General features: G+C 37.6%; 1 protein-coding gene across 5 annotated transcripts in view; it reads left to right on the top strand.

Moving 5' to 3' along the window:
* OSBPL9 (oxysterol binding protein like 9) overlaps nt 1-27,302 on the top strand; it is a 176,241-nt gene that overhangs the window by 65,593 nt on the left and 83,346 nt on the right. The window lies entirely within an intron of this gene.

Genomic DNA, 27,302 nt, shown 5'->3' with positions numbered 1-27,302 from the left:
GTGACTCTTAATCTCAGGGTTGGGGGTTCAAGCCCCACGTTGGGCATAGAGATTACGTAAAAAAAAAAAAAGGTGCCAGTGTGGCTCATCCGACTCTTGATCTTAGCTTGGCTCTTGATTTCAGGGTCATGAGTTCATGCCCCACATTGGCATAGAGATTACTTAAAAAAATAAGGGTGCCAGTGTGGCTCACTTGGTTAAACGAGAGATTACTTAAAAAAATAGGGGTGCCTGTGTGGCTCAGTTGGCTAAACATCTGACTCTTGATCTTAGCTTGGGTCTTGATTTCAGGGTCATGAGTTCAAGCCCCGCACTGAGCTCCATGCTGGGTGTGGAGCCTACTTATAAACATTTTTTTTTAATTTAAACAAATTTTTAAAAGTCTCATGTACCAGAATGATAAAACACCTTCTCTATAAATTAGGGAGAGGCATCGGGTATTTTAGCCAGGGAAATGTCATTATCACATTTGTGGCTTTGAAGAAACACTGGGAGCTGTTTGCGGGATGCTCTGGGGAGAAGTGAGATTGAAGCCAGGGAGCCCAGTTTGGAGCTTATTGCAGAGGTTTTGGTAAAAGGTGATGAGAGCTGGAATAAAGGCAGTAAGAGTGACCCAGAGGGGATAAACACAAAAGTTGTATGAGAGAATTTGGTCACTGACTGCATGTAAGAGGATAAGGGAAAAGAAGTTCACAATTATCCCCAGCTTTCTGACAGAGTAATGGGAGGATGATGACACCATCTTTTTGAGATATATCAAGGACTGTGTCTTTTATACTGCTCTGTCACCAGTGCCTACCTGCTATGAACAGGTATGCGCTCTGTAAGTATTTTATTGGATGAAAGTATAATTTTGGAATATATCAGGGGTAAATGGTTGTTAAGGAAAAATATGTGGAGTTATCCCACTGAAGGAAGCTTCAGAGCTTCAGATTCCTGAGAAAATAATCTTCATTTAAAAAGAGTCAGGAGACCAGTGATTTAGGCTTGAAAACAAGTACTCAGATAAGTGGAGAGCAGTGTCTGACTTTTACTTGCACAGAATAATGGAAAGACTATGAGTAGAATATAACTATTTGAAGTATGTACATTGATTCTTGACCATGTTTTCTATGTATGGGTTTGTAGCCATCTTGCAGAACTTTTGAATATGAATCAAATGGAGTCCTTTCTTTTTAGGAATCTACATTTTTATGTAAATGAGATAAATCAAGGTAATTCTGTAAACACAACATGTGGTTCTAGTAATGTGGACAGGATGGTACATGGTGGACAGAGAGAAGCAAATCTGAGGTATAGGCTGTCTGGAAAGAAATGCCCTTTTCTAGTTTTATGTATAGACATGAAAACTGAGCTGACATTGTCTGATTTTTTTTTAGTATGATGTATCATCATTAAGAATTTCTTTTAATGTTATTTACACTTTGTACTTAGTGAATTGGTGTAAGCATAGTGACTTGGTATAAATTATTATAAATTTAAGTCCTAAATTATAGGGGAGGGCTGAATCAATGACATTTTACTCTATCTAGATTGTGTTTTATAGGATGGAGTTAAAGCTTGTTTATGTCTGAGATTATACTTCAGTCTGGAAATACATGCTTTCCTAAAGAACGGTGAAGATAGTGTATTAACAGCTTATAGCTAAATATGGAGAAAGAAAGAAGTAGCTTTTGGTATCTCTCTGCCCGAGCAAAATTCCTTGGAGAGCTACTGGGGGCAGTGAGTGAAGTCTTCAGAAAAGTTATTCACTAGGAATATTGTAAGATTATAATGTAGAAGTGCCTGACTGTACTTTATACTGAGGATATACTTGCACATTTTTTTTTAAGTCTTAAAGGGCTTCCCTATCCACAGTGTGCAGGAATAACATCTATTTTCGAAAAACTTTTGAAGCATCTTATTTAAAGTAACATAAATCAGTCATTGTGTATTATTAATGTGATTCTGTCACTTTGTTAGGCTACATCTATTTTGGCCTTGTTTGCCTTGGAAGTGGACAAAAGAATTAGTAGCAAATGCTCTTTTCTTATAGATATATTTTATTGCCTTTAGTTTTCTTCCTGAATTTTCTAACATGTGTTAACTTTTTTCCTCTCTCCTTTCATTGCCTAATCCAAAAGTTGAGTGATTTTGTAGCACCATTCTTCCTATCTGAATAACACTTATCCTTGGCAATCAGTGAAAATATTTTTGAAGTTCTGTATTTCTCCTCATAATCTGATACTTGGCTTCAGCTTCTCAAAATCACCCTCTATCCCTTCTATCTTTCTTCCTTCCCTTCCCCAGAATGTATTAAAGATGTATTCTACTTTTTGGCTTCCCCTGGAGAAGGGATTATTTTCTAGCAACTTATATTTGAGTACTGACTGATAATTAATAAATTCAATAGAACTTTTGATAGTAAGATTCTTTAGGAGGTCAGGTTTACCAGATTTCAAGATTAATTGAATCTGAGTCTTATCAAACCCAAAATAAAATTTTGCAGCCTACCATTCCCAACCTGTTTTTCTTTCTTTATTCTCTGTGTTATGGAATAGCACTTCCACTTACCCAATTAACCAAATTTATACAGAGGAAGAGATACAGATACAGAGAAAGTCTAACCAAATACACATTCTCTGTATCTGCATTTTCTGCATTCTGCCTACATCACATGAGTCACCATGTCCATTGGATTCTACCTTTTCTCTATCCCCTAAGTCACTGGCAGAGTCCAAGTCTTTCTCCTTACTTTCGCAGTCTTCTGAATATATCATTTTTAACTTCCTTCTCTCCTTTATTCTAGTCTCTGTTCTGCCGAATTACCCTCCTTATGATGTCTGGTTGAGCTCTCTAAAACCATTTATTCCTAAACCCCACCCCCTGCCCCCAGTATTACTAAGTCTTAAAGATTGAAAACTCAAATCCTAATTTTTCTTAATTCAAGACTAAGGGACAGGGACCCCTTTTCTAAAACCTGGAGTTAAAGTGGTTAGGAAACATCTTCTGCTGGAACTAAAATTATTAGGATAGGGTGCCTGGGTGGCTCAGTTGGTTAAGCGACTGCCTTTTTCTCAGGTCATGATCCTGGAGTCCCAGGATCGAGTCCCACCTCGGGCTCCCTGCTCAGTGGGGAGTCTGCTTCTCCCTCTGACCCTACCTGCTCTCATGCTCTCTTTCTCTCTCACTCTCTCTCAAATAAATGAAATTTTTTAATAAAAATAAAATTATTAGGATATATTTACACATAAATTTGGTGAGGGTTTTCATTTGCAAGGAATAAGTTGACTTAGAAGCAGCATGTGATTGTAGAATGAATTGAAAAGAGCCCATTAATCTACATTTGATTTTCATTGTTTTGACTGAATCAAAGATATCCAGTTGCCCAATACAATGCTGACTCTGTCCAGGAGAAACACAGTATTGCTTCAGATAGTCAAAGCAGAAGTTGTGGGGGTGAGAGAAACATTTTTGTAAATATTTGCTTGTGTTTTATTCAACAATTTGGAAATTTCAGCTAAAACTATTCCTAGATTTTGAGGAAGTCAGTTGTGGCAGCTTTAAAGGATACTAAGCAGAAATAATGATTTCTTAGGAAATCAAACCTATTTTTAGATTTCAAATATAAAAATGGAACCATATACTAAGTAATGAAATCAGTGGATCCTTACTCTTCATTCAGCAAATATTTATTGAACACTTGTTTGTCTTGGGATGATTCTCAGGGTTTGGGTTACATCCATAAATAAAACAAAGATACTGGCCTTTGTAGAGTTTACATTGTAGTGACAAGAGAAAGACTATAAATAATAAACATATACATACACACACATATGTTAGAAGGAGTAAGTTCAGTGGAGAAAAAAAATAGAGCAGGTTATAGGGAATTGGCCATGGTGGTCTGGGGGGCCATGTTTTATGCTGGTCAGGAGACCTCATTGAAAATGTGTCATTTGAGAAGATGACAAATTATCATTTGTCCTGTAAATATTTATTAGTTGCTAAGAACATGTTATACTTTGAGAATTAAGAAAATATGCATCAGATTCCATCTCAAACCTCAGGTAAATGTAAACAAACAAGCATTACATTGATAGAGATGCTTTGATAGAAGCGTACATAGATTTTTCTTTGATCTCACCATTGCTCTTATTATGGTAAGCAGATTATTTAAACTATGTCTCTTAAACCTGAATATCAGAATATTGGCTTAGGTTACTTTAGATTTAGAGTTATGTGAATTGGTTTTTCTCTCTATACGCCTTTTTACTACTTTCTTTAAAAGAAGACCCTCTGACTACCCAGCCTGTCCAAACTTGTTACAAATTACAGTCAGTGGCACTTTGAACCACCTGATTATCTAAGTGGAATGTTTTTATTCAGTATCAGTCCAGTCATTCATCATGTACCCATACACAAATATATAATCAGTACCTATAAAATGTGCAAGGCACTTTGCTAAGTGCGGGAGATACAATGAATAAGAAGCTTCTGCTTTCTAGGAGCTTACATTCTAGTGGAAAAAGCAATCAATACATAATCAATAAAATGTTATATATATTATACACCAGTGGTTCTCAAACCTTTTGGTCTCAGGACCACTGTACAAACTGAGGACTTCAAAGAGTTTTTGTTTATGTGGGTTATATAGATATTTACAAGGTTAGAAATTAAAACTGAGGGATTTAAAAAATTACGTATTTACTTAAAAATATCAATAACAAATCCATTATACTAATAACATTTTATGAGAAAATAACCGTTTTCCCAAACAAAAGAGAAGCAGAAGAATGATATATTGTTTTACGTTTTTGTAAATCTTTTTAATGTCTAGCTTAATAAAAGATAGCTGGATTCTCATATCTGTTTCTGCAATCAGTCTTTTCTGATTTGTGAAGTATATGAAGAAAATATAGTCTCATACTGATACATAGTTAGAAAAGGGAGGAGTATTTATTTTTATTTTTTTAAATTAACATATAATGTATTATTTGTTTCAGGGGTACAGGTCTGTGATTCATTGACACAATTTACAGCGCTCACCATAGCACATACCCTCCCCAGTGTCCATCACCCAGCCACCCCCTCCCTCCCACCCCCCTCCACTCCAGCAACCCTCAGTTTGTTTCCCGAGATTAAGAGTCTCTTATGGTTTGTCTTAAGGGAGGAGTATTTTAATAGCCTTTTTGGATAATTGTGAATATTCTTTTTTGATGGTTCACCAAAACACAACAAGTGATAGTTTCTTAAACTATAACAATGAAATTTACATATGAAAATACTTTATTACATTAAAATCCATTGGTCTTTCTGGCACTTTGAATGGATCTTTTACCCTAGGTATGATTTTGTAACATCATGCATTTGTCATATGTGGATCTTACAAATATTGACACATATCATTATATGACATAAAGAATCACATTTGTTGATATTGCCCTAAACTCACTAGAAAAGGCTGTAAGTATTGAAAATCTGTCAAGGTCATGGTGGCTGGCAAATACAGGTTTTTAAAAATTCTAATATTTGCTTGAAAGCCTGGATTTTATAATTGGCAACACATACTGTCAGTTTTCCCTGAAATGACAGACTCATTTCCATCCTTTTCAGGTAACTGTCTGCCAAGTACCCAAGTTTGAATAGTACAGTTTGTCAGTTGTTCTTTGTAAAAATGCTGTTTCAGGGGTGCCTGGGTGGCTCAGTTGTTAAGTGTCTGCCTTCAGCTCAGGTCATGATCCCAGGGTCCTGGGATCGAGCCCTGCATTGGGCTCCCTGCTCCGTGGGAGGCCTGCTTCTCCCTCCCCCACTCCCCCTCTCTTGTGTTTCCCCTCTCACTGTGTTTCTCTGTTAAATAAATAAATAAAAATCTTTAAAAAAAAAAACAAAACAAAAATGCTGTTTCATGAGAAAAGTGCCACTTAGTTCATAACTTAGTTACACAAGTACTTTTCCTTGAGATAATTATACTTTGGTAAGCAGAAGTGCTTGTGCATAGTTCCTGTTTGTCACATAGACTGTTATAAAGCATATATGTAATGGTTGAGATTTAATAATGTTTACTTGCTTCTTCAAGGGTATTAAGTGAAACAGGAATTTTTTTCTTACAAATACATGGTGGTGAAGAATGTAACAACTACCAGTTCAGTTTGGAGCCATGGCCTCCATCTGTGCTACGGTGGCCAGCAGTTTTATCACCATTGCTCTTGCACCATCAGTACAAACATCAACACAGCCACAAACACGGATAACCTCTTAGTATTATCATGAAAGTAGCTTAGCCCTAAGAACACCTTGACCTCACTGGACCCGTGGTGGTGTTATATATTTTATTTCATCTTGTTTTCACAGTAAATCTTTGAGGTAGTTGGTGATACTAACCCCTTTTGAAATTTGTGGATACAACTCAGAGGTGTTAAATACTGTCCTCCTCAGGTCAACACAAAAGTAGTAAAAGTGGGACTCGAACCCAAGTTTTCTGACTGGAGTTTTTGGCTTTTGTTCTTTTCTACTCTATATACTATCACCAAAATGTGGAAAGGTTTATATTGTTATCTCTTAAGAAGGATTTTGTCTAACAAAAGGGACATGGAATGAAGCTTATTTGACAGAGGTAGTGTTGCTTGAAGCCTAGAGTTTTCATTTGTATTTGCTGCTTTCTGGGTACTCTGTCATTGCAAAATACTAAACTTTCTGTTTCTGTATTCTGGAAAATAAGGATAATAATAATACTTATCTCGGGGCACCTGGGTGGCTCAGTCATTAAGCATCTGCCTTCATCTCAGGTCATGATCTCAGGGTCCTGGGATCGAGTCCTGCATCGGGCTCCCTGCTCGGCGGGGAGTCTGCTTCTCCTGCTCCCATTTCCCCTGCTTGTGTTCCCTCTCTCGCTGTGTCTCTCTCTGTTAAATAAATAATGAATAAAATATTAAAAAAAATAAAATAATACCTCACGTGAGGATTTAATTAGTTAATACATGTTATTTGTTTAGACATGAATCAGACTATGCTGATACAAATTAAGTGCTCAATAGAGTTAGCTTTGGTTATTTACACAGAGTTAAGACTCAAGCATTTCAGCTAAGGGGGGGAACAACTTGAGGAAAATCAGGGAAGTGTGACTCATGTGAGCATTAATTACGATGTAACTGATTATAGTAGTTCCTGGAAAAGTATATTGGGAAGTGAGTGGGAAAAAGATTTGTTCCCTGATTATTGCTATAATAATAGCTATAGTTACTGTTGTTCAAAGTTGTGCCCCTAGTGCCTGAAACAATAGCTGGTACATGGCATGTATTTATATACTACCTGAATACTGGAATATTTGAAGACATTTAAGGAAAGAGAGAGCAGGTCTTCCTATCATGAACATATGTAGAGAAGGTGACATTTCAGCATAACCCAGAAGAATGAATATGATTCTATTAAGCAGATATTAGAGATTGTCAGATGGGTAAAGATAACATCTCACGGGGGCGCCTGGGTGGGTCATTTGGTTGAGCGTCTGCCTTTGGCTCGGATCATGACCCCAGGGTCCTGGGATCGAGTCCCACACTGGGCTCCCTGCTCAGCGGGAAGCCTGCTTCTCCCTCTGCCTCTGCCTGCAGCTCCGCCTGCTTGTGCTCGCTCGCTCTCTGTCAAATAAAGGAATAAAACCTTTAAAGAACACAAAAAAGATAACATATCACTCAACAATTTGCTACCCAACCTACTGATTGTACTTTCTAGGATAAATTAATTCAGATCACAGTGTCGTCTTCTTATATCTCCAGTGCAGTACCTGATGCATATCGGGGCTCAGAAGATATTGTATCACTGTCTCAGCACTTAATCTTGTAAACATGTTTTTTAAATTTTTTTTTGATGTAGTGTTCCATGATTCATTGTTTGCATATAACACCCAGTGCTCCATTCAATACGTGCCCTTTTTAATAGCCATCACCAGGCTAACCCATCCCCCCACCCCCCTCCCCTCTAGAGCCCTCAGTTTGTTTCTCAGAGTCCATAGTCTCATGGTTCGTCTCCCCCTCCGACGTCCCCCCCTTCATTTTTCCCTTCCTACTATCTTTTTTTTTTTTTAAACAACAGTATTATTTGTTTCAGAGGTATAGGTCTGTGATTCATCAGTCTTATACAATTCACAGCGCTCACCACAGCACATACCCTCCCCAATGTCCATCACCCAGCCACCCCATCCCTCCCACCCCCACCACTCCAGCAACCCTCAGTTTGTTTCCTGAGATTAAGAATTCCTCATATCAGTGAGATCATATGATATATGTCTTTCTTTGATTGACTTATTTCGCTTAGCATAATACCCTCGTCATTGCTAATGGCAAGATTTCGTTTGTTTTTTTTTTAATGGCTGCATAATATTTCATTGTATGTTTATACCACATCTTCTTTATCCATTCATCTGTTGATGGACATCTTGACTCTTTCCATAGTTTGGCTATTGTGGACATTGATGCTATAAACATTGGGGTGCACGTGCCCCTTCAGATCACTACATTTGTATCTTTGGGGTAAATACCCAGTAGTGCAATTGCTGGGTCATATGGTAGCTCTATTTTCAACTTTTTAGGAACCTCCATACTGTTTCCAGAGTGGCTGCACCAGCTTGCATTACCATCAACGGTGTAGGAGAGTTCCCCTTTCTCTGCATCCTCGCCAACATCTGTCATTTCCTGACTTGTTAATTTTAGCCATTCTGACTGGTGTGAGGTGGTATCTCATTGAGGTTTTGATTTGGATTTCCCTGATGCCGAGCGATGTTGAGCACTTTTTCATGTGTCTGTTGGCCATTTGGATGTCTTCTTTGGAAAAACGTCTGTTCATGTCTTCTGCCCGTTTCTTGATTGGATTATTTGTTCTTTGGGTGTTGAGTTTGATAAGTTCTTTATAGATTTTGGATACTAGCCCTTTATCTGATATGTCATTTGCAAATATCTTCTCCCATTCTGTAGTTGTCTTTTGGATTTGTTGGCTGTTTCCTTTGCTGTGCAAAAGCTTTTTATCTTGATGGAGTCTCAATAGTTCATTTTTTCCCTTCTCTTGCCTTTGGCGATGTTACTAGGAAAAAGTTGCTGTGGCTGAGGTCGAAGAGGTTGCTGCCTGTGTTCTCCTCTAGGATTTTGTGGACTCCTGTCTCACATTGAGGTCTTTCATCCATTTTGAGTCTATTTTTGTGTGTGCTGTAAGGAAATGGTCCAGTTTCATTCTTCTGCATGTGGCTGTCCAATTTTCCTGACACCATTTGTTGAAGAGACTGTCTTTTTTCCACTGGACATTCTTTCCTGCTTTGTCGAAGATTAGTTGACCATAGAGTTGAGGGTCCATTTCTGGGCTCTCGATTCTGTTCCCTTGATCTATGTGTCTGTTTTTGTGCCAGTACCATACTGTCTTGATGATGACAGCTTTGTAATATAGCTTGAAGTCTGGAATTGTGATGCCACCAGTTTTGATTTTCTTTTTCAAGATTCCTCTGGCTATTCGGGGTCTTTTCTGTTTCCATACAAATTTTAGGATTATTTGTTCCATTTCTTTGACAAAAGTTGATGGTATTTTGTTAGGGATTGCATTAAATGTGTAGATTGCTCTAGGTAGCGTTGACATCTTCACAATATTTGTTCTTCCAATCCATGAGCATGGAACATTTTTTCATTTCTTTGTGTCTTCCTTAATTTCTTTCATGAGTATTTTACAGTTTTCTGAGTACAGATTCTTCACCTTTTTGGTTAGATTGATTCCTAGGTATGTTGTGGTTTTGGGTGCAGTGGTAAATGGGATCGACTCCATAATTTCTCTACCTTCTGTCTTGTTGTTGGTGTATAGACATGCAACTGATTTCTGTGCATTGATTTTATATACTGCCACTTTACTGAATTCCTGTATGAGTTCTAGCAGTTTTGGGGTGGAGTCTTTGGGTTTTCCACATAAAGTATCATATCATCTGCAAAGAGTGAGAGTTTGACTTCTTTGACAATTCGGATGCCTTTTATTTCTTTTTGTTGTCTGATTGCTGAGGCTGGGACTTCTAGTACTATGTTGAATAGCAGTGGTGATAGTGGACATCCCTCCTGTGTTCCTGACCTTAGGGGGAAAGCTCTCAGTTTTTCACTATTGAGAATGATACTCGCTGTGGGTTTTTCATAGATGGCTTTTATGATATTGAGGTATGTACCTTCTGTCCCTACACTGTGAAGAGTTTTAATCAAGAAAGGATGCTTTTTCTGCATCTATTGAGAGGATCATATGGTTCTTGTTTTTTCTTCTTTAATATATTGTATCACATTGATTGATTTGTGGATGTTGAACCAGCCTTGCAGCCCAGAAATAATTCCCACTTGGTTGTGGTGAATAATCCTTTTAATGTACTGTTGGATCCTCTTGGCTAGTATTTTGGTGAGAATTTTTGCATCCATGTTCATCAGGGATATTGGTCTGTAATTCTCCTTTTTGATGGGGTCTTTATCTGATTTGGGGATCAAAGTAATACTGGCCTCATAACACGAGTTTGGAAGTTTTCCTTCCATTTCTGTTTCTTGGAACAGTTTCAGAAGAATAGGTATTAATTTTTCTTTAAATGTTTGGTAGAATTCCCCTGGGAAGCCATCTGGCCCTGGGCTCTTGTATGTTGGGAGATTTTTGATTACTGCTTCAATTTCCTTACTGGTTATGGGTCTGTTCAGGTTTCCTATTTCTTCCTGGTTCAGTTTTGGTAGTTTATACACCTCTAGGAATGCATCCATTTCTTCCAGATTATCTAACTGCTCTCATATAGTTGCTCATAATATGTTCTTTTAATTGTTTGTATTTCTTTGGTGTTGGTTGTGCTATCTCCTCTTTCATTCATGATTTTATTTATTTGGGTCCTTTCTCTTTTCTTTTTGATAAGTCTGGCCAGGGGTTTATCAATCTTATTAAATCTTTCAAAGAACCATCTCCTAGTTTCGTTGATCTGTTCTACTGTTCTTTTGGTTTCTATTTCATTGATTTCTGCCCTGATCTTTATTATTTCTCTCTTCTCCTGCTGAGTTTAGGCTTTATTTGCTGTTCTTTCTCCAGCTCCTTTAGGTGGAGGGTTAGGTTGTATATTTGAGACCTTTTTTGTTTCCTGAGAAAGGCTTGTATTGCTATATACTTTCCTCTTAGAACCGCCTTTGCTGCATCCCAAAGATTTTGAACAGTTGTGTTTTCATTTTCATTTGTTTCCATGAAGTTTTAAAATTCTTCTCTAATTTCCTGGTTGACCCATTCATTCTTTAGTAGGATGCTCTTTAGTCTCCATGTATTTGAGTTCTTTCCGACTTTCCTCTTATGATTGAGTTTAAGTTTCAAAGCATTGTGGTTCGAAAATATGCAGGGAATGATCCCAATCATTTGATACTGGTTGAGACCTGATTTGTGGCCTAGGATGTGATCTATTCTGGAGAATGTTCCATGGGCACTAGAGAAGAATGTGTATTCTATTGCTTTGGGGTGGAATGTTTTGAATATATCTGTGAAGTCCATCTGGTCCAGTGTGTCATTTAGTCTTTATTTCCTTGTTGATCTTTTGTTTAGATGATCTGTCCATTTCAGTGAGGGGGGGTGTTAAAGTCCCCTACTATTATTGTATTGTTGTTGATGTGTTTCTTTGCTTTTGTTATTAATTGGCTGCTCCCATGTTAGGGGCATAGATATTTACAATTGTTAGATCTTCTTGTTGGACAGACCCTTTAAGTATGATATAGTGTCCTTACTCATCTCTTATTATAGTCTTTGGTTTAAAATCTAACTTGTCTGATACATGGATTGCCACCCCAGCTTTCTTTTGGTGTCCATTAGCTTGGTAAATGGTTTTCCACCCCCCCCCTTCAATATGTAGGTGTCTTTGGGTCTAAGATGAGTCTCTTGCAAACAGCATATTGATGGGTCTTGTTTTTTTATCCAGTCTGATACCCTGTGTCTTTTGATTGGGGCATTTAGCCCATTTACATTCAGGGTAACTATTTATTATGGTTGAATAATAACCAGACATCTTACTGGTTCTTCATATACACAAAGATATTTTTCCTATTAGATCCGGTAGGGTAGAGATTTGTTTACTGACTCATGAGAGAATGGGAGAAGGTGAGCCAGGTTAGTCAGAATAATAGACTATTGAATTTTCAGCTAGAATGGATGATTTAGTCTAAGCTTCCAATTTTATTTTTAATTATCATAAAAAACACATAACAAATTTATCTTAATCATTTTAGGTGTACATTTTAGTAGTGTTCAATATATTCATTGTTGTGTAACAAATCTCTGTAACTTCTTCATCTCGTGACACTGAGACTCTGTACCTGCTAAATACTAACCACCCCCCTTCTCCCTAACCCTTGGTAACCACATTTTTATTTCCTGCTTCTATTATTTTGACTACTTTAGATATTTCACATGAGTAAAATCATACAGTATTTGTCCCTTTGTGACTGGCTTAATTTGCTTAGCATAATGTCCTCAAGGTTCATCCATGTGGTAGCTTGTGATAAGACTTCCTCCTTTTTAAAAGCTACATAATATTCCATTGCATGTGCATTCTACATTTTCTATATTCAGTCATCTGTCAGTGACAGGCGGGTTGCATCAACTTTTTGGCTCTTGAGAATAATGTGTTGTGGATGTGCAAGTATCTCTTTGAGATTCTACTTTGAGTTCTTTTGGATAAATACTCAGAAGTGGAATTACTAGATCATGTGGTAATTCTATTTTTAATTTTCTGAGGAACCTTCATACTGTTTTCCCTAATGGCTCTGCCATTTTATATTCCCACCAACAGGGCACAAGGATTCCAACTTCTTTGCATCCTCGTCAGTACTTAATTTTTTGTTCTTTTGATAACGGCCATCCTGATAGGTGTGAGGTGATATCTCATTGTGATTTTGGCCTGAATTTCCTTAATGATTAGTGATGCTAAGTATCCTTTCATGTGCTGATTGGACAGTACTTATATGTCTTCTTTGGAGAAATGTCTTGTCAAGTCCCTGGTCCATTTTTTAATTGAGTTTTTATGTTGTTGAGTTACAGACATTTTTATATATTCTGGATGTTAACCCCTTATCAGATATATGGTTTGCAGTTATTTTCTCTCATTCTATAGGTTGCTTTTTTTTCTTTCAATTGTTTCCTTTGCACAGAAATTTTTAAGTTTGTTGTAGTTTAATTTGTCAATTTTTTGTTTTCATTTTGTTGCCTGTGCTTTTGGTGTCCTATCCAAGAATTCCTTGCCAAATCCAGTGTTCTGAAGCTTTCGCTTTCTGTTTTCTTCTAGTTTAATAGTTTTAGGTCTTACATTTAATCTAGTGTGTTATTTTTTGCATATGGTGTAAGGTAAGAGTCCAGATTCATTCTTTAGAACGTGGGTATCCAGTTATCCCAGCACCATTTGTTGAAGAGACTGACTTTTCCCCATTGTGTAGTCTTGGCACTCTTGTTAAAAATCATTTGGCCACACATGCCAGGGTTTATTTTTGGGCTCTCTGTTCTTTTCCATTGGTCTATATGCTCATCTTTATGCCAGTAAGCCTCCAATTTGAAGATGCTAAAATGAGTATTCAGATGGTATAAGTGACTTGCTAAGGTCAACACTAGAAAAAAGTAGCAAAGCATGGGCTATATTTTCTTTTTAGAAAGATTTTATTGATTTATTTGAGAGAGAGAGGGAGAGAGTAGGAGGGGGGGAGGGGTAGAGGGAGAAGTAGAAGCTGACTTCCTGCTGAGCAGGGGTCCCAGGATCCCAGGACCCTGGGATCATGACCTGACCTGAAGGCAAACACTTAACCAACTGAACCATCCAGGCGCCCCTGGGCTGTATTTTCTGAATTTTAGTTCTATATTCTCATACAGTAATTTGCCACATGGTTACCTTTGCTTATTCTATCCTCTTTACCTTTGAATGCCTCCCTTGTCAGTGCCTCCCCTGCCACCTATCCCTTCTCCCTCTTCTCCAAACCTTCCTCTCCTTCTTCCTTTCTCCACTCCCTCCACCACACACCCACACCCACACCTTTGCCTCTAATTCTTACTTTTAAAAACTCGACTCTAATCTCCTTGCTTCAGAAGCCTTCCCTGAGTTCATCTCCATAAACATACACCCCTTGGAATAGGTTCTTGAACTCTGCTTACACTGATTTACTCAGTCGTTCTGATTAGTAACAGTTGTCAGTTTGCATATGTTTCTCCCTGTCACTTGAGTGTATGTTCTGTATAGACAGGACTGGGTCTATATCCCGTTTCTAAACAGTACTTGGTACACAATAGCTACTCAATAAATGTTGGATGGATAGGTGGATGGATAGTAGGATTGATGGATAGATCTAACACTGTGGTAAACACTATGGTTAATATTATCAGAAAACCTAAAATCTTATAGAGACGAAACTTAAACACATAAAAAGTGTAAATAACAGTGTGGGGGAAGTATAAGATTAAATTTTACAGATTGCCAGTAAATACTTGATCGAAGAATAATTGGATGATGCATTCGCATTTATAAGTCCTCTTGGAGTTTGAAGGTGAAAGAGAGTACTGCTGTTGGACTAGTTTTGTAAGGCTTCCTGGAGGAGAACTAGGACTTCTTCTGAGGCATGTGGGATTTAGATACATGGGAAGAAGGGTAGAGTCAATGTTAAGGTTAAAGGAGGGACAAAGTATTTCATGAACAGGAAGATAATTTAGAGTATTTAGAGGTCATTGAGAAGATATTTTGGTTCCTGTAAAGCACGAAATGGAAGATGTAGAGGGATTTTACTACTAAACAGGAAGGTTATATGAATTCTGTAGGATATGGTAGAACATTGAGGTTTTTTATAGAAATAGCATTTCAATATAAGCTCAGTCTGAGGTGTGCAGGCTGCGTTGGAGGTAGCAGAGTATAGCCCATGTACTGCATTTGTGATGATATTTTGTTTACAGACATAAGACTACATGAGTTCTTGAAAGAGCATGTAGTCAGTAGGAAGTGAAAGAAAGGATATAGAGAGGGAATATACCAAGGAAGAATCTGATGAACCTTATATCTGATTTCATTTTTGAGGGGTGGCAGATTTAAAGATAATTGCCATTAGGTGGCCTGATGCAGTGAGAACGGCACCTGTTGTCTTTTCAGCCCTTAGTGTTACCACCATTTCCTAACTGGTGTGGCCACCTCCAGTTTTTCCCCATTTTTCATTCTCCACAGCACTACCAGATTGATGTTCCTCATATGCAGATTAGACCATGTCATTCTCATGCTTGAACATTTTAAGGGCTTTCCGTTGTCTTAAAGATAAAGTCCATTTAGGGGCACCTGGGTGGCTCAGATGGTTAAGCTTCTGCCTTCGGCTCAGGTCATGATCCCAGGGTCCTGGGATCGAGCCCTGCATCGGGCTCCCTGCTCAGCGGGGAGTCTGCTTCTCCCCCTCCCTCTGTTTCTCCCCCTGCTCATGCTCGCTCGCTCTCTCTCCCTCGCTCTGTATCTCTGTGTCTCGAATGAATAAATAAAAAAATCTTTAAAAAAAAAAAAAGATCAAGTCCATTTACATTCCTTGGGCTGGGATCCTAATCTTTTGCCATTTCCTCCTCCCCAAGTCAGTCCAATATTCTAGACACTTTCAAACCAGGTTCCCAAATACACTTTTTCATGTCTCAGTGTCATTGTTAGTGTTCTTTTCTCTTTCAAGATGTCCTTATCCTTCTCTGCTTGACAAACTAATTCTACTTTTTTTTTTTTTAAAGATTTTATTTATTTGACAGAGACACAGAGAGAGAGGGAACACAAGCAGGGGGAGTAGGAGTGGGAGTGGGAGAGGGAGAAGCAGGCTTCCCACTGAGCAGGGAGAGGCAGTGCTCTCTCAATAAGCTCAATGCTTATTGAGCACTTACCTTATGTCATTTACCTAAGTGTTGTATTTGTATTAACTCAATCTCTGCAATAACCCTATGTGGTAGATACTGTTACTGTCATTTTACAAATGAGAACGCTGAGGCTTAGAAAAGATTAAGTAACTTGTTGCACATTATATGGTTAATAACTAGCAAAGCTCAGGGTTGGACTTAGGGTCCATGTTCTTTAACTCCATATGTCACAGTGGCTTACTATGACATTCTCTAAATGGTGTTTTTTGATGAACCAAAATTCTTAACTTTGATGTAGTTAAATTTATCTGTCATTTTCTTTATAATTAGGAGTTCTGTATCCTGTTTAAGAAGCTTTTCTCTATTCCCAAATTATGATGGTATTCTCCTGTTTTGCCTTCTGGAAAATTTGTTGTTCTTTCACAGTTAAGAATAAAGGAATCACCTGGAATTAATTTTTGTGTGTAGTACAAGGAAGGGTCAGGTTTCAATTTTTTCCCATATTGTCCTAGCACCACATATTGAAAGATTGTTACTTAGTGCTCTTTGGTGCCACATTTATCACAAATCAAGTGTCTATGTACATGAGTGGGCCTGTTTCTGGGCTCTATTCTGTTTCCTTGGTGTGTTTATTTATCCTTGCTCCAAAACCACATTTTCTTAATTACTATAGCTTTATCATATGACTTTATATTTAAGAGAGTAAACCCTCTAAGAATGTTTCTATCTTTTCCAGAAAGCCTTTGCTATTCTTTATCTTTTGTACCATTTTGTATTTGTATTTTAGAATTAGCTTGACAAATTCCAAAGATGCCTTTTGGAATTTTAATTTGTCTTGCATTTAATCTATAGTTTAATTTTAATATGTTGCAGTATTAAATTTTCCAATCCTTGAAATGATATTTCCATTTACTTATGTCCTCTTTGATTTATCATAATTTTTAATATAATTTTTAAAATTTGCAACAACCTTATACTTACAGAAAAGTTGCAAGTACAGTACAACTCCCCAAATTGAGAATAAGTTGCTAAATGAATGTCCCATCACCCCTGAATGCTTTATATTTCCTGCAAATAAGGAAATTTTCCTGTATACACACTTTACAACCACTATAATCAGGAAATTAACATTGATGCACTAATGTCTTCTAATCCTTAGACTCTGTTCAGATTTCTCCACTCTGTTCAGATTTCTCCAGTTGTCCCAGTAATGTCCTTTATAGCAACAGGATCTGGTTCAGCGTCACATTTTACATTTAGTTTTCATGTCTCTTTCAGTCTAGAATGGTTCCACAGTCTTTCCTTGACTTTTATGACCTTGACACTTTTTTTTTTTTTTAAAGATTTTGTTTTTAAGTAATGTCTACATCCAACATGGGGCTTGACCCCACAGCTCTGAGACCAAGAGTCACATGTTCACCTACTGAGCCAGCCAGGTACTCCTGATCTTGACAGTTTTAAAAGTTATAGGCTAATTATTTTGTAGAATGTTCCCCAGTTTGTTTTTTTTCCTGATGTTTTTTCATGAGTTGATTGAGATTACATTGTATCTTTGGCCCAAAGATCACAGAAATGATTCTGTGTTCTTCTTGCAGGGTTGGTTTGTCCCACTACTGATGATATTTACTTTGATCATCTCATTAAGGTAGTATTGCCAGGCTTTGTTGTAAAATTTCATCTTTTTCCCTTCTTATTTAATATTTTGTGGGGAAGTATTTAGAAGCTATGCCAATATCCCATTCCTCATCAAACTTTTAGTTTATGTATATCAGTAGTAATATGGTTTTCTGTTATACTGAGCAAACTAATAATTCTTTATCATCATTTATTTTAATGCCCAGATTACCCTCAGTTTGGCTAATAGAATTCCCTTTAAACTGATTTCTGTGTTCTTTTGACATGTCCCTATAATTCTCTTGAGTATTTCCTTACTTTATGGCACAAAAAAGTATTCCCTTCCTTACTTTCTGGCACAAAAAAAAGATGTTCCAGGCTTATTTTCTCCCTTCCCCGTCCTAGTTCCATAATCAATCCTTTTTCCAAGAAGCCCTGGTACCTTTTAATGGAGAATGGTATTTAGAAATCAACACCTAGCGTTAGGTGTATTTGGTGCTGTTAGGTGTGATGGCACTCAGGCCCTCTCATAGCTAAGAAACATACATGTTATATATATGTATGTGTACACACATGTGCATCCATGTCCATATTTATTTATTTACTTATATATTGAAAACTGTGAGTTCATATCAATACCTTATCCCCAGAAATCATTCTGGTTTTCTCGCCTACCATATTTGTAGCACTATTTTCCAACCCCTTAAAGTGAGAAACCCTTTACCCTTGTTATGTTTACTTATTTGGCCAATCCTTCTGTATGTAATTAGTTTCCCATCATTACCCACTTCTTGTGTGAATGTCATCCTTACTCCACTCAGCCTTGGAAACCTGTGCCGGGTTGATTATGTCCCCTGCAACGTGGACTCCCTCTTCGCCTTTCTTGGATTCTGACTCCTCATGCTGGACTTCTCCACTGTGTAGATTTCCTCTTCATCCTGTTTTGGGCTTTGGTGCCTTGTGCCACATTGTGTGCTGGTATGATGTTCAGTAGTCCCACCTCATGTGGAGTTTTGCTTTCTGTGGTTTCAGTTACCCACGGTTAACTGAGTTCTGGAAGCAAATGATCCTTCTGACGTATTGCCTAATGCTACTTCACAATGCCTATTAATTCACTTCTTCTCATCACGTAGATATTTTATCATCTCCCATCATCATAAAAAGGGTGAGTACAGTACATTAAGATATTTTTAGGGCACAGATGTATGTGAGGAACAGACCACATTCACATAACTTTTATTGTATATTGTTATAATTGTTCTATTTTATTATTGTTAGTCTCTTACTATGATCTCTTAGTAATTTATAAATACAATTTATCATAGGTATGTATGGGAAAAAACACGGTATATATAGGGTCTGGTACTATCCATGGTGTCAGGCATCCTGGGTGTCTTGGAACATATCCCTTGTTGATAAGGGGGGACTATTGTTGTCCCTCTACATCTTGCTCAGGCTCTTGATTCCTGAGCTGGATCTTTCACTCATTTGGTATAGTACTTACAGAGCATTTTCCCTCTAATGTTCCTTTTCTGTTTCAGGATTCATTTCAAGATCCCACATTGCATTTAGTTATGGCAATTCCTTATTCTTTTCTTGTCTTTCGTGACCTTGACTTTTTTTTAAATTTTTATTTTTTTTAAAGATTTTATTTATTTATTTGACAGAGAGAGAGAGTGCACAGGCAGAAGGAATGGGAGAGGGAGAAGTAGGCTCCCTGCTCACCTCAGGGCTCAATCCATGGACCCTGGGATCATGACCTGAGCTGAAAGCAGCCACCTAACCGACTGAGCCACCCAGGCACATTTATGACCTTGACATTTTTGATGAGTATTATTTTGTAGCATGTCTCTCAATTTGGGCATATTTGATGTTTTCTCATGATTAGATTGAGATTATATATGTTTGGAAGAATACCACAGAAGTGATGCTGTTTCCTCCTCCATGGGTTGTATTGGGAGGTATATTATATCAATAAATTTATTACTGGTGATGTTAACCTTTATCACTGGACTAAGGTGGTGTCTGCCAGATTTCTCCATCATAAAATTACTATTTTTCCCTTTGTAATTTATAAGTATCTTGGGGAAGATACTTTGAGACTTTGCTAATATCCTATTTCTTCTCAAACTTTTGTCCACTGATTTTAAATATCAATATGCCATCAGTGGATCTTGTTTGTGATAATTACTGTTGTGGTTTTTGTCTAATGATGATTTTTAAATCTCTCTCATTCCTTCTGTACTAACAAATTGTAATTCTTCTGAAGAAGGAGCTGTGCCTTCTTCCCATTTATTTACTTACTTAATTACTTATATCATTATTAGATTCTTGGATGTTTATTTTATTCAGTGGGTTATAGCCCAGTCCTATCATTTGTGGCTCAAATTCTTTAGGCGTTTGTCCCTGGAACTCCTTCAGGTTGACTCCTGTTTCCTTTTGACATGCCCCCCATTCTTTTCATGCACTTCCTCAATCTACCTATCTACCTACCTACCTACAGTACGTAGGTAGTTTATTAATTTCATTAGTTATTTCAGGTAACCAACTTTAAATTTTATTGATCTTATGTTTGCTCTCTATTTGATTATTTTATGTTCTTTATCATTTTCTTTCTACTTGTTTTGAATTTAATTTCCTGTTGTTTTCAGCCTTTTAGCTTCTCTAAAAATGGATTTTAGGCTATAAATTTCCCTTTATTACTGTTTTAAACTGCCTCCAGCAAGTTTCAATATGCCTTATTTTCATTTATGCAGTTCTAAGCATTTTCTAATTTCTTTTTTTTTTTTTTTTCAAGATTTTACTTATTTGAGAGAGAGAGAGATGCCCTAATGGGGGTAGAGGGTGGGGAGAGGGAGAAGCAGGCTCCCCACTGAGCAGGGAGCCCCATGCAGGCCTTGATTTCAGGACCTCGGGATCATGACCTGAGCCGAAGCCAGACACTTAACTGACTGAGCCACCCAGGCGCCCCTAAACATTTTCTAATTTCTAGTGGGATATTTTCTTTGACCAGTGGATTATCTAGTTGTGTTTTTTTCCCCAAATATCTGAATATTTTCTAATTTATACTTTTGTAACTGATTTCTAGCTTATATTTTCACTATAAATATGTTTTGTATGATTTCAATCCTTTGAAATTTGTTGAGACTTGTTTTAGGGTTCATTATATGGTCAATTTTTAGAAATGTTCTATGGGTGCTTGAAAAGAATGTCTGTTTCATATTTGTTGTGTGTAGTGTTCTATGTATGTCCATTGGATCAAGTTTATGTCAGGGATTGTTCATGTCTTCTAGATTCTTTTTTTTTTTAAAGATTTTATTTATTTGACAGAGAGAGACACAGTGAGACAGGGAACAGGGGAGTGGGAGAGGGAGAAGCAGGCTTCCTGTGGAGCAGGGAGCCTGTTGTGGGGCTCGATCCCAGGACCCTGGGATCATGACCTGAGACGAAGGCAGACGCTTAATGACTGAGCCACCCAGGCGCCCCTTTATCTTCAAAGATTTTTACTAATTTTTTGTCTGCTTCGTCTAATTGGTTAATGAAGGAGATGTATTAAAATCTGCCATTATGATTGTGGTATTTTGTCTATTTTTCCTTATATTCTATATGTTTTTGCCATATCGAACATTTTTTGAATCCATTTTATTAGTTACATAGAAATTTACATTTATTCTGTCTTCTGGATGACTTGAACCTCTTGTATTTGCAAAGTGAGGCTCTGATTTCCTGGTAAAGTCTATTTTATGCAATTTTAATAATAGCAACTTTTTTGGAATTTAGTGTTTCTATGATCAATTTCTTTTTTTGGGGGGGTCTGTCTTTTTCTATACTCCTACTTTTAATATTTCTGTATCCTTATGTTTAGGAAGTGTCTCTTGTAAGCATCGTAAAATCTTGTTTACAAAACCTTTTTTTTTTTTTAAGATTTTATTTGTTTATTTGAGAGAGAGAGAGTACGCACACATGCTAAATGGTGGGGGTGGGAGCAGAGGGAGAGGACAAGCAAACTGCACTGAGCGTGGAACCAGTTGTGGGGCTAGACTCTGGAACCATGAGATCATGACCTGAGCCGAAACCAAGAGTCTGATGCTTAACCAGCTGAGCCGCCCAGGCGCCCCTGAACCCTTTTTTTTTTTTTAAGATTTATTTTATTTATTTGAGGGCAAAGGGGGCAGAGGGGGAGGAAGAGAAATCCCAAGCAGGCTCCATGCCCACGGCAGCAGAACCCAGCGTGGGACTCAGTCTCTCCACCCCAAGATCGTGACCTGAGCCAAAATCAAGAGTCAGGTGCTTAACTGACTGAGCCACCCAGGTGTCCCTCCCTTTTTGTTTTAATTGGAACATTTACATACTTCATTTACACTTAATTTAATTATTGGTGTTTTAGGGTTAAAAATTTATCATCTTACCATATATATTTTCTTTTTGTCTTGTATACTCTATTTTTTTTTTTAAGATTTTATTTATTTGACAGAGAGATAACACAGCGAGAGGGGAACACAAGCAGGGGGAGTGGGAGAGGGAGAAGCAGACTTCCCTCTGAGCAGGGAGCCCGATGTGGGGCTCGATCCCAGGACCCTGGGATCATGACCTGAGCTGAAGGCAGACGCTTAACGACTGAGCCACCCAGGCGCCCCTTCATACTGTTTCTTCTATTTTCCTTTCTTGTCAAGTTTTGGATTATTTTTCATTATTGAATTTTTAAATTTATTATTTTGGAAGTTAAACACTTAACCTTCTAGTGATTACTCTAAAAATTATAACAAATTCTTCAGTTGCCAAAGTCTAATGTTAACTGGTAGTTTTATCTTCTTTCCAAACATTGCAGAACCTTAGAATTCTTTAACTCCGTTTCCTCTTTCTCAATCTATTTGCAGTTGTTTTGTATTTAATTTTGTATGTATTTATTTACAACCTCACAAGATAGTATTTTATGTAGTTAGTATTCATTTAGTTTTGCCCACATACTTACATTAAAAAAAATTTTTTTTTAGTTTTTATTTAAATTCTATTTATTTAAATTTATTTAAACATACAGTATAATATTGGTTTCAGGTGTACAGTTTAGTGATTCAACACTTCTATACAATACCCAGTGCTCATCACAGCAAGTGCCCTCCTTAATCCCCATCACCTATTTCCCCTGTCCCCCCAACCCACCTCCCCTCTGGCAACCATCAGTTTGTTCTCTATACTTAAGAGTCTGTTTCTTGGTTTGCCTTTCTCTTTTTTTCCCTATGCTTGTTTGTTTTGTTTCTTAAGTTCCACATATGAGTGAAATCATATGGTATTTGTATTTAACTGACTTATTTCGCTTAGCATAATACACTCTAGCTCCATCCATGTCCTTGCAAATGGCAAGATTTCATTCCTTTTTATGGCCGAGTAATATTCCATTGTGTGTGTGTGTGTGTGTGTGTGTGTGTGTATCTTTATCTTTTCATCAGTCGATAGACACTGGGCTTTTCCCATAGTTTGGCTATTGTCGATAAATAAACATTGAGATGCATGTATCCCTTTGAATCAGTATTTTTGTATCCTTTGGGTAAATACCTAGTAGTGCAATTGCTGGGTCCCTAGGGTGGTTCTATTTTTAACTTTTTGAGGAACCTCCATACTGTTTTCCGGAATAGCTGTACCAATTTTCAGTCCCACCAACAGTGGAGGAGGCTTCTCCTTTCTCAACATCCTTGCCAACACCTGTTGTTTCTTGTGTTGTTAATTTTAGCCATTCTGACAGTTGTGAGGTGATAGCTCATTGTGATTGGTATTTCCCTGATGATGAGTGATGTTGCATCTTTTCACGTGTCTGTTGGCCATTTATATGTCTTCTTTGGAAAAATGTCTGTTCATGTCTTCTCACTTTTTAACTGGATTATTTGTTTTTTGGGTGTTGGGTTGTATAAATTCTTTATATATTTATATATTTTGGATAGTAACCCTTTCTCAGATATGTCATTTGCAAATATCTTCTCCCATTCCATAGGTTGCCTTATGTTGTGTTCATTGTTTACTTCACTGTGCATGCAGAAGCTTTTATTTTGATGAAGTCCCAAGAGTTTATTTTTCCTTTTGTTTCCCTTGCTTCAGGAGACATATTTAGTCAGAAAGAGGTTATTGCTAGTGTTCTACTCTAGGATTTTGATGGTTTCCTGTCTTTAATCCATTTTGATTTTATTTTTGTGTATGGTGTAAGAAAGTGGTCCAGTTTCATTCTTTTCGATGTTCCTGTCCAGTTTACCCAACACCATTTATTGAAGAGACTTTTTCCCATTGAATATTCTTTACTTCTTTGTCAGAGATTAATTTAACATATAGTTGTGGGTTCATTTCTGGGTTTTCTATTCCATTGATCTATGTGTCTGTTTTTCTGCCAGTACCATACTGTTTTGATCACCACAGCTTTAGAATATAACTAGAAGTCTGGAATTGTGATGCCAGCTTTGCTTTGCTTTTTTCAAGATTGGTTTGGCTATTTGTGGTCTTTTGTGGTTACATACAAATTTTAGGATTGTTTGTTCTAACTCTGAAAAATGTTTGTGGTATTTTGATAGGGATTGCATTAAATGTGTAAATTGCCTTGAGTGGAATAGACATTTTAACAATATTTGTTCTTCCAATCCATGAGCATGGCATGTCTTTCTTTGTGTCCTTTTCAATTTCTTTCATCCGTGTTTTATAGTTTTCAGAGTACTGGTCTTTCACCTCTTTGGTTAGGTTTATTCCTAGGTTTCTTATGGTTTTGTGGGCTTATTATTTTTGTTGCTCTATTCTTTCCTGCTTCCACCATCTTCCATCAGACATTATCCATGTATGCATGGAGAATACTTTGTCAAATTTTCTTTAATGTGTGTCCTCTCCTGGAATTTACAATTCCTCCAGGAGAAAAGTGTCCTTAAATATGAGGCTTATCTTCTAAATGTTTGTCTTCTAGATTTTGGCCTGTTAATTCTTTACTACCTTGTTGTTTTCTATTGTCTTCAACCAGTTATTTTTATTTATTTATTTATTTATCTTTTAAAAAAAAATTTTATTGTTATGTTAATCACCATACATTACATCATTAGTTTTTGATGTAGTGTTCCATGATTCATTGTTTGTGCATAACACCCAGTGCTCCACGCAGAATGTGCCCTCTTTAATACCCATCACCAGGCTAACCCATCCCCCCACCCTCCTCCCCTCTAGAACCCTCAGTTTGTTTTTCAGAGTCCATTGTCTCTCATGGTTCGTCTCCCCCTCCGACTTACTCCCCTTCATTCTTCCCCTCCTGCTATCTTCTTCTTTTTCTTTTTTCTTAACATCTATTGCATTATTTGTTTCAGAAGTACAGATCTGTGATTCAACAGTCTTGCACAATTCACAGCGCTCACCATAGCACATACCCTCCCCAATGTCTGTCACCCAGCCACCCCATCCCTCCCACCCCCCACCACTCCAGCAACACTCAGTTTGTTTCCTGAGATTAAGAATTCCTCATATCAGTGAGGTCATATGATACATGTCTTTCTCTGATTGACTTATTTCACTCAGCATAACACCCTCCAGTTCCATCCACGTCGTTGCAAATGGCAAGATCTCATTCCTTTCGATGGCTGCATAATATTCCATTGTGTATATATACCACATATTCTTTATCCATTCATCTGTCGTTAGACATCTTGGCTCTTTCTACAGTTTGGCTATTGTGGACATTGCTGCTATAAACATTGGGGTGCACGTACCCCTTCGGATCCTGACATTTGTATCTTTGTGGTAAATACCCAGTAGTGCAATTGCTGGGTCGTATGGTAGCTCTATTTTCAACTGTTTGAGGAACCTCCATACTGTTTTCCAGAGGGGTTGCACCAGCTTGCATTCCCACCAACAGTGTAGGAGGGTTCCCCTTTCTCCGCATCCCCGCCAACATCTGTCGTTTCCTGACTTGTTCATTTTAGCCATTCTGACTGGTGTGAGGTGGTATCTCATTGAGGTTTTGATTTGGATTTCCCTGATGCCGAGTGATGTTGAGCACTTTTTCATGTGTCTGTTGGCCATTTGGATGTCTTCTTTGGAAAAACGTCTGTTCATGTCTTCTGCCCGTTTCTTGTTTGGGTTATTTGTTCTTTGGGTGTTGAGTTTGATAAGTTCTTTATAGATTTTGGATACTAGCCCTTTATCTGATCTGTCATTTGCAAATATTTTCTCCCATTCTGTCGGTTGTCTTTTGGTTTTGTGGACTGTTTCTTTTGCTGTGCAAAAGCTTTTTATCTTGATGAAAACCCAATAGTTCATTTTTGCCCTTGCTTCCCTTGCCTTTGGCGATGTTTCTAGGAAGAAGTTGCTGTGGCTGAGGTCGAAGAGGTTGCTACCTGTGTTCTCCTTTAGGATTTTGATGGACTCCTGTCTCACATTTGGGTCTTTCAACCATTTGGAGTCTATTTTTGTGTGTGGTGTAAGGAAATGGTCCAGTTTCATTCTTCTGCATGTGGCTGTCCAATTTTCCCAACACCATTTGTTGAAGGACTGTCTTTTTTCCACTGGACATTCTTTCCTGCTTTGTCAAAGATGAGTTGACTCTAGAGTTGAGGGTCCATTTCTGGGCTCTCGATTCTGTTCCATTGATCTATGTGTCTGTTTTTGTGCCAGTACCATACTGTCTTGATGATGACAGCTTTGTAATAGAGCTGGAAGTCCGGAATTGTGATGCCGCCAGCTTTGCTTTTCTTTTTCAAGATTCCTCTGGCTATTCGGGGTCTCTTCTGGTTCCATACAAATTTTAGGATTATTTGTTCCATTTCTTTGAAAAAAGTGGATGGTAATTTGATGGGGATTGCATTGAATGTGTAGATTGCTCTAGGTAGCATTGACATCTTCACAGTATTTGTTCTTCCAATCCATGAGCATGGAACGGTTTTGCATTTCTTTGTGTCTTCTTCAATTTCTCTCATGAGTATTTTATAGTTTTCTGAGTACAGATCCTTTGCCTCTTTGGTTAAACTTATTCCTAGGTATCTTACGATTTTGGGTGCGGTTGTAAATAGGATCGACTCCTTGATTTGTCTCTCTTCTGTCTTGTTGTTGGTGTATAGGAATGCCACTGATTTCTGTGCATTGATTTTATATCCTGCTACTTTACTGAATTCCTGTATGAGTTCTAGAAGTTTTGGGGTGGAGTCTTTGGGTTTTCCACATACAGTATCATATCATCTGCAAAGAGTGAGAGTTTGACTTCCTCTTTGCCAATTTGGATGCCTTTGATTTCTTTTTGTTGTCTGATTGCTGTGGCTAGGACTTCTCATACTATGTTGAATAGCAGTGGTGATAGTGAACATCCCTGCCGCGTTCCTGACCTTAGGGGAAAAGCTCTCAGCTTTTCCCCATTGAGAATGATATTCGCTGTAGGTTTTTCATAGATGGCTCTTATGATATTGAGGTATGTACCCTCTATCCCTATACTCTGAAGAGTTTTGATCAAGAAAGGATGCTGTACTTTGTCAAATGCTTTTTCTGCATCTATTGAGAGGATCATATGATTCTTGTTCTTTCTTTTGTTAATGTATTGTATCACGTTGATTGATTTGCGAATGTTGAACCAAACTTGCAGCCCAGGGATAAATCCCGCTTGGTCATGGTGAATAATCCTTTTAATGTACTGTTCAACCAGTTATTTTTAAATAATTATTCCAGCTTTTCTAGTTGTTCTCAGTGAGAAAGTAGCTTGCTATTATTGAGCATAATTATTCCCTTTGTTGTAAATTGCTGCAAGTAGATTGCATGTTTAGAAAAGATAGGAAGGTGAACCTGTAAAGAAATGGCGCAACTAAAAACCTTTCCTATTAGTATTGAGATATAAAATTTTTTTCAAA

The sequence above is a fragment of the Callorhinus ursinus genome, unplaced genomic scaffold (genome assembly GCF_003265705.2).
Source record: "Callorhinus ursinus isolate GAN/ISIS: 27379988/994484 unplaced genomic scaffold, GSC_fseal_2.0 scaffold9, whole genome shotgun sequence".
NCBI lineage: Eukaryota > Metazoa > Chordata > Mammalia > Carnivora > Otariidae > Callorhinus > Callorhinus ursinus.
The sequence above is the reverse complement of the archived record's forward strand: the minus strand, read 5'-3'. Positions and strand labels throughout refer to the sequence as shown.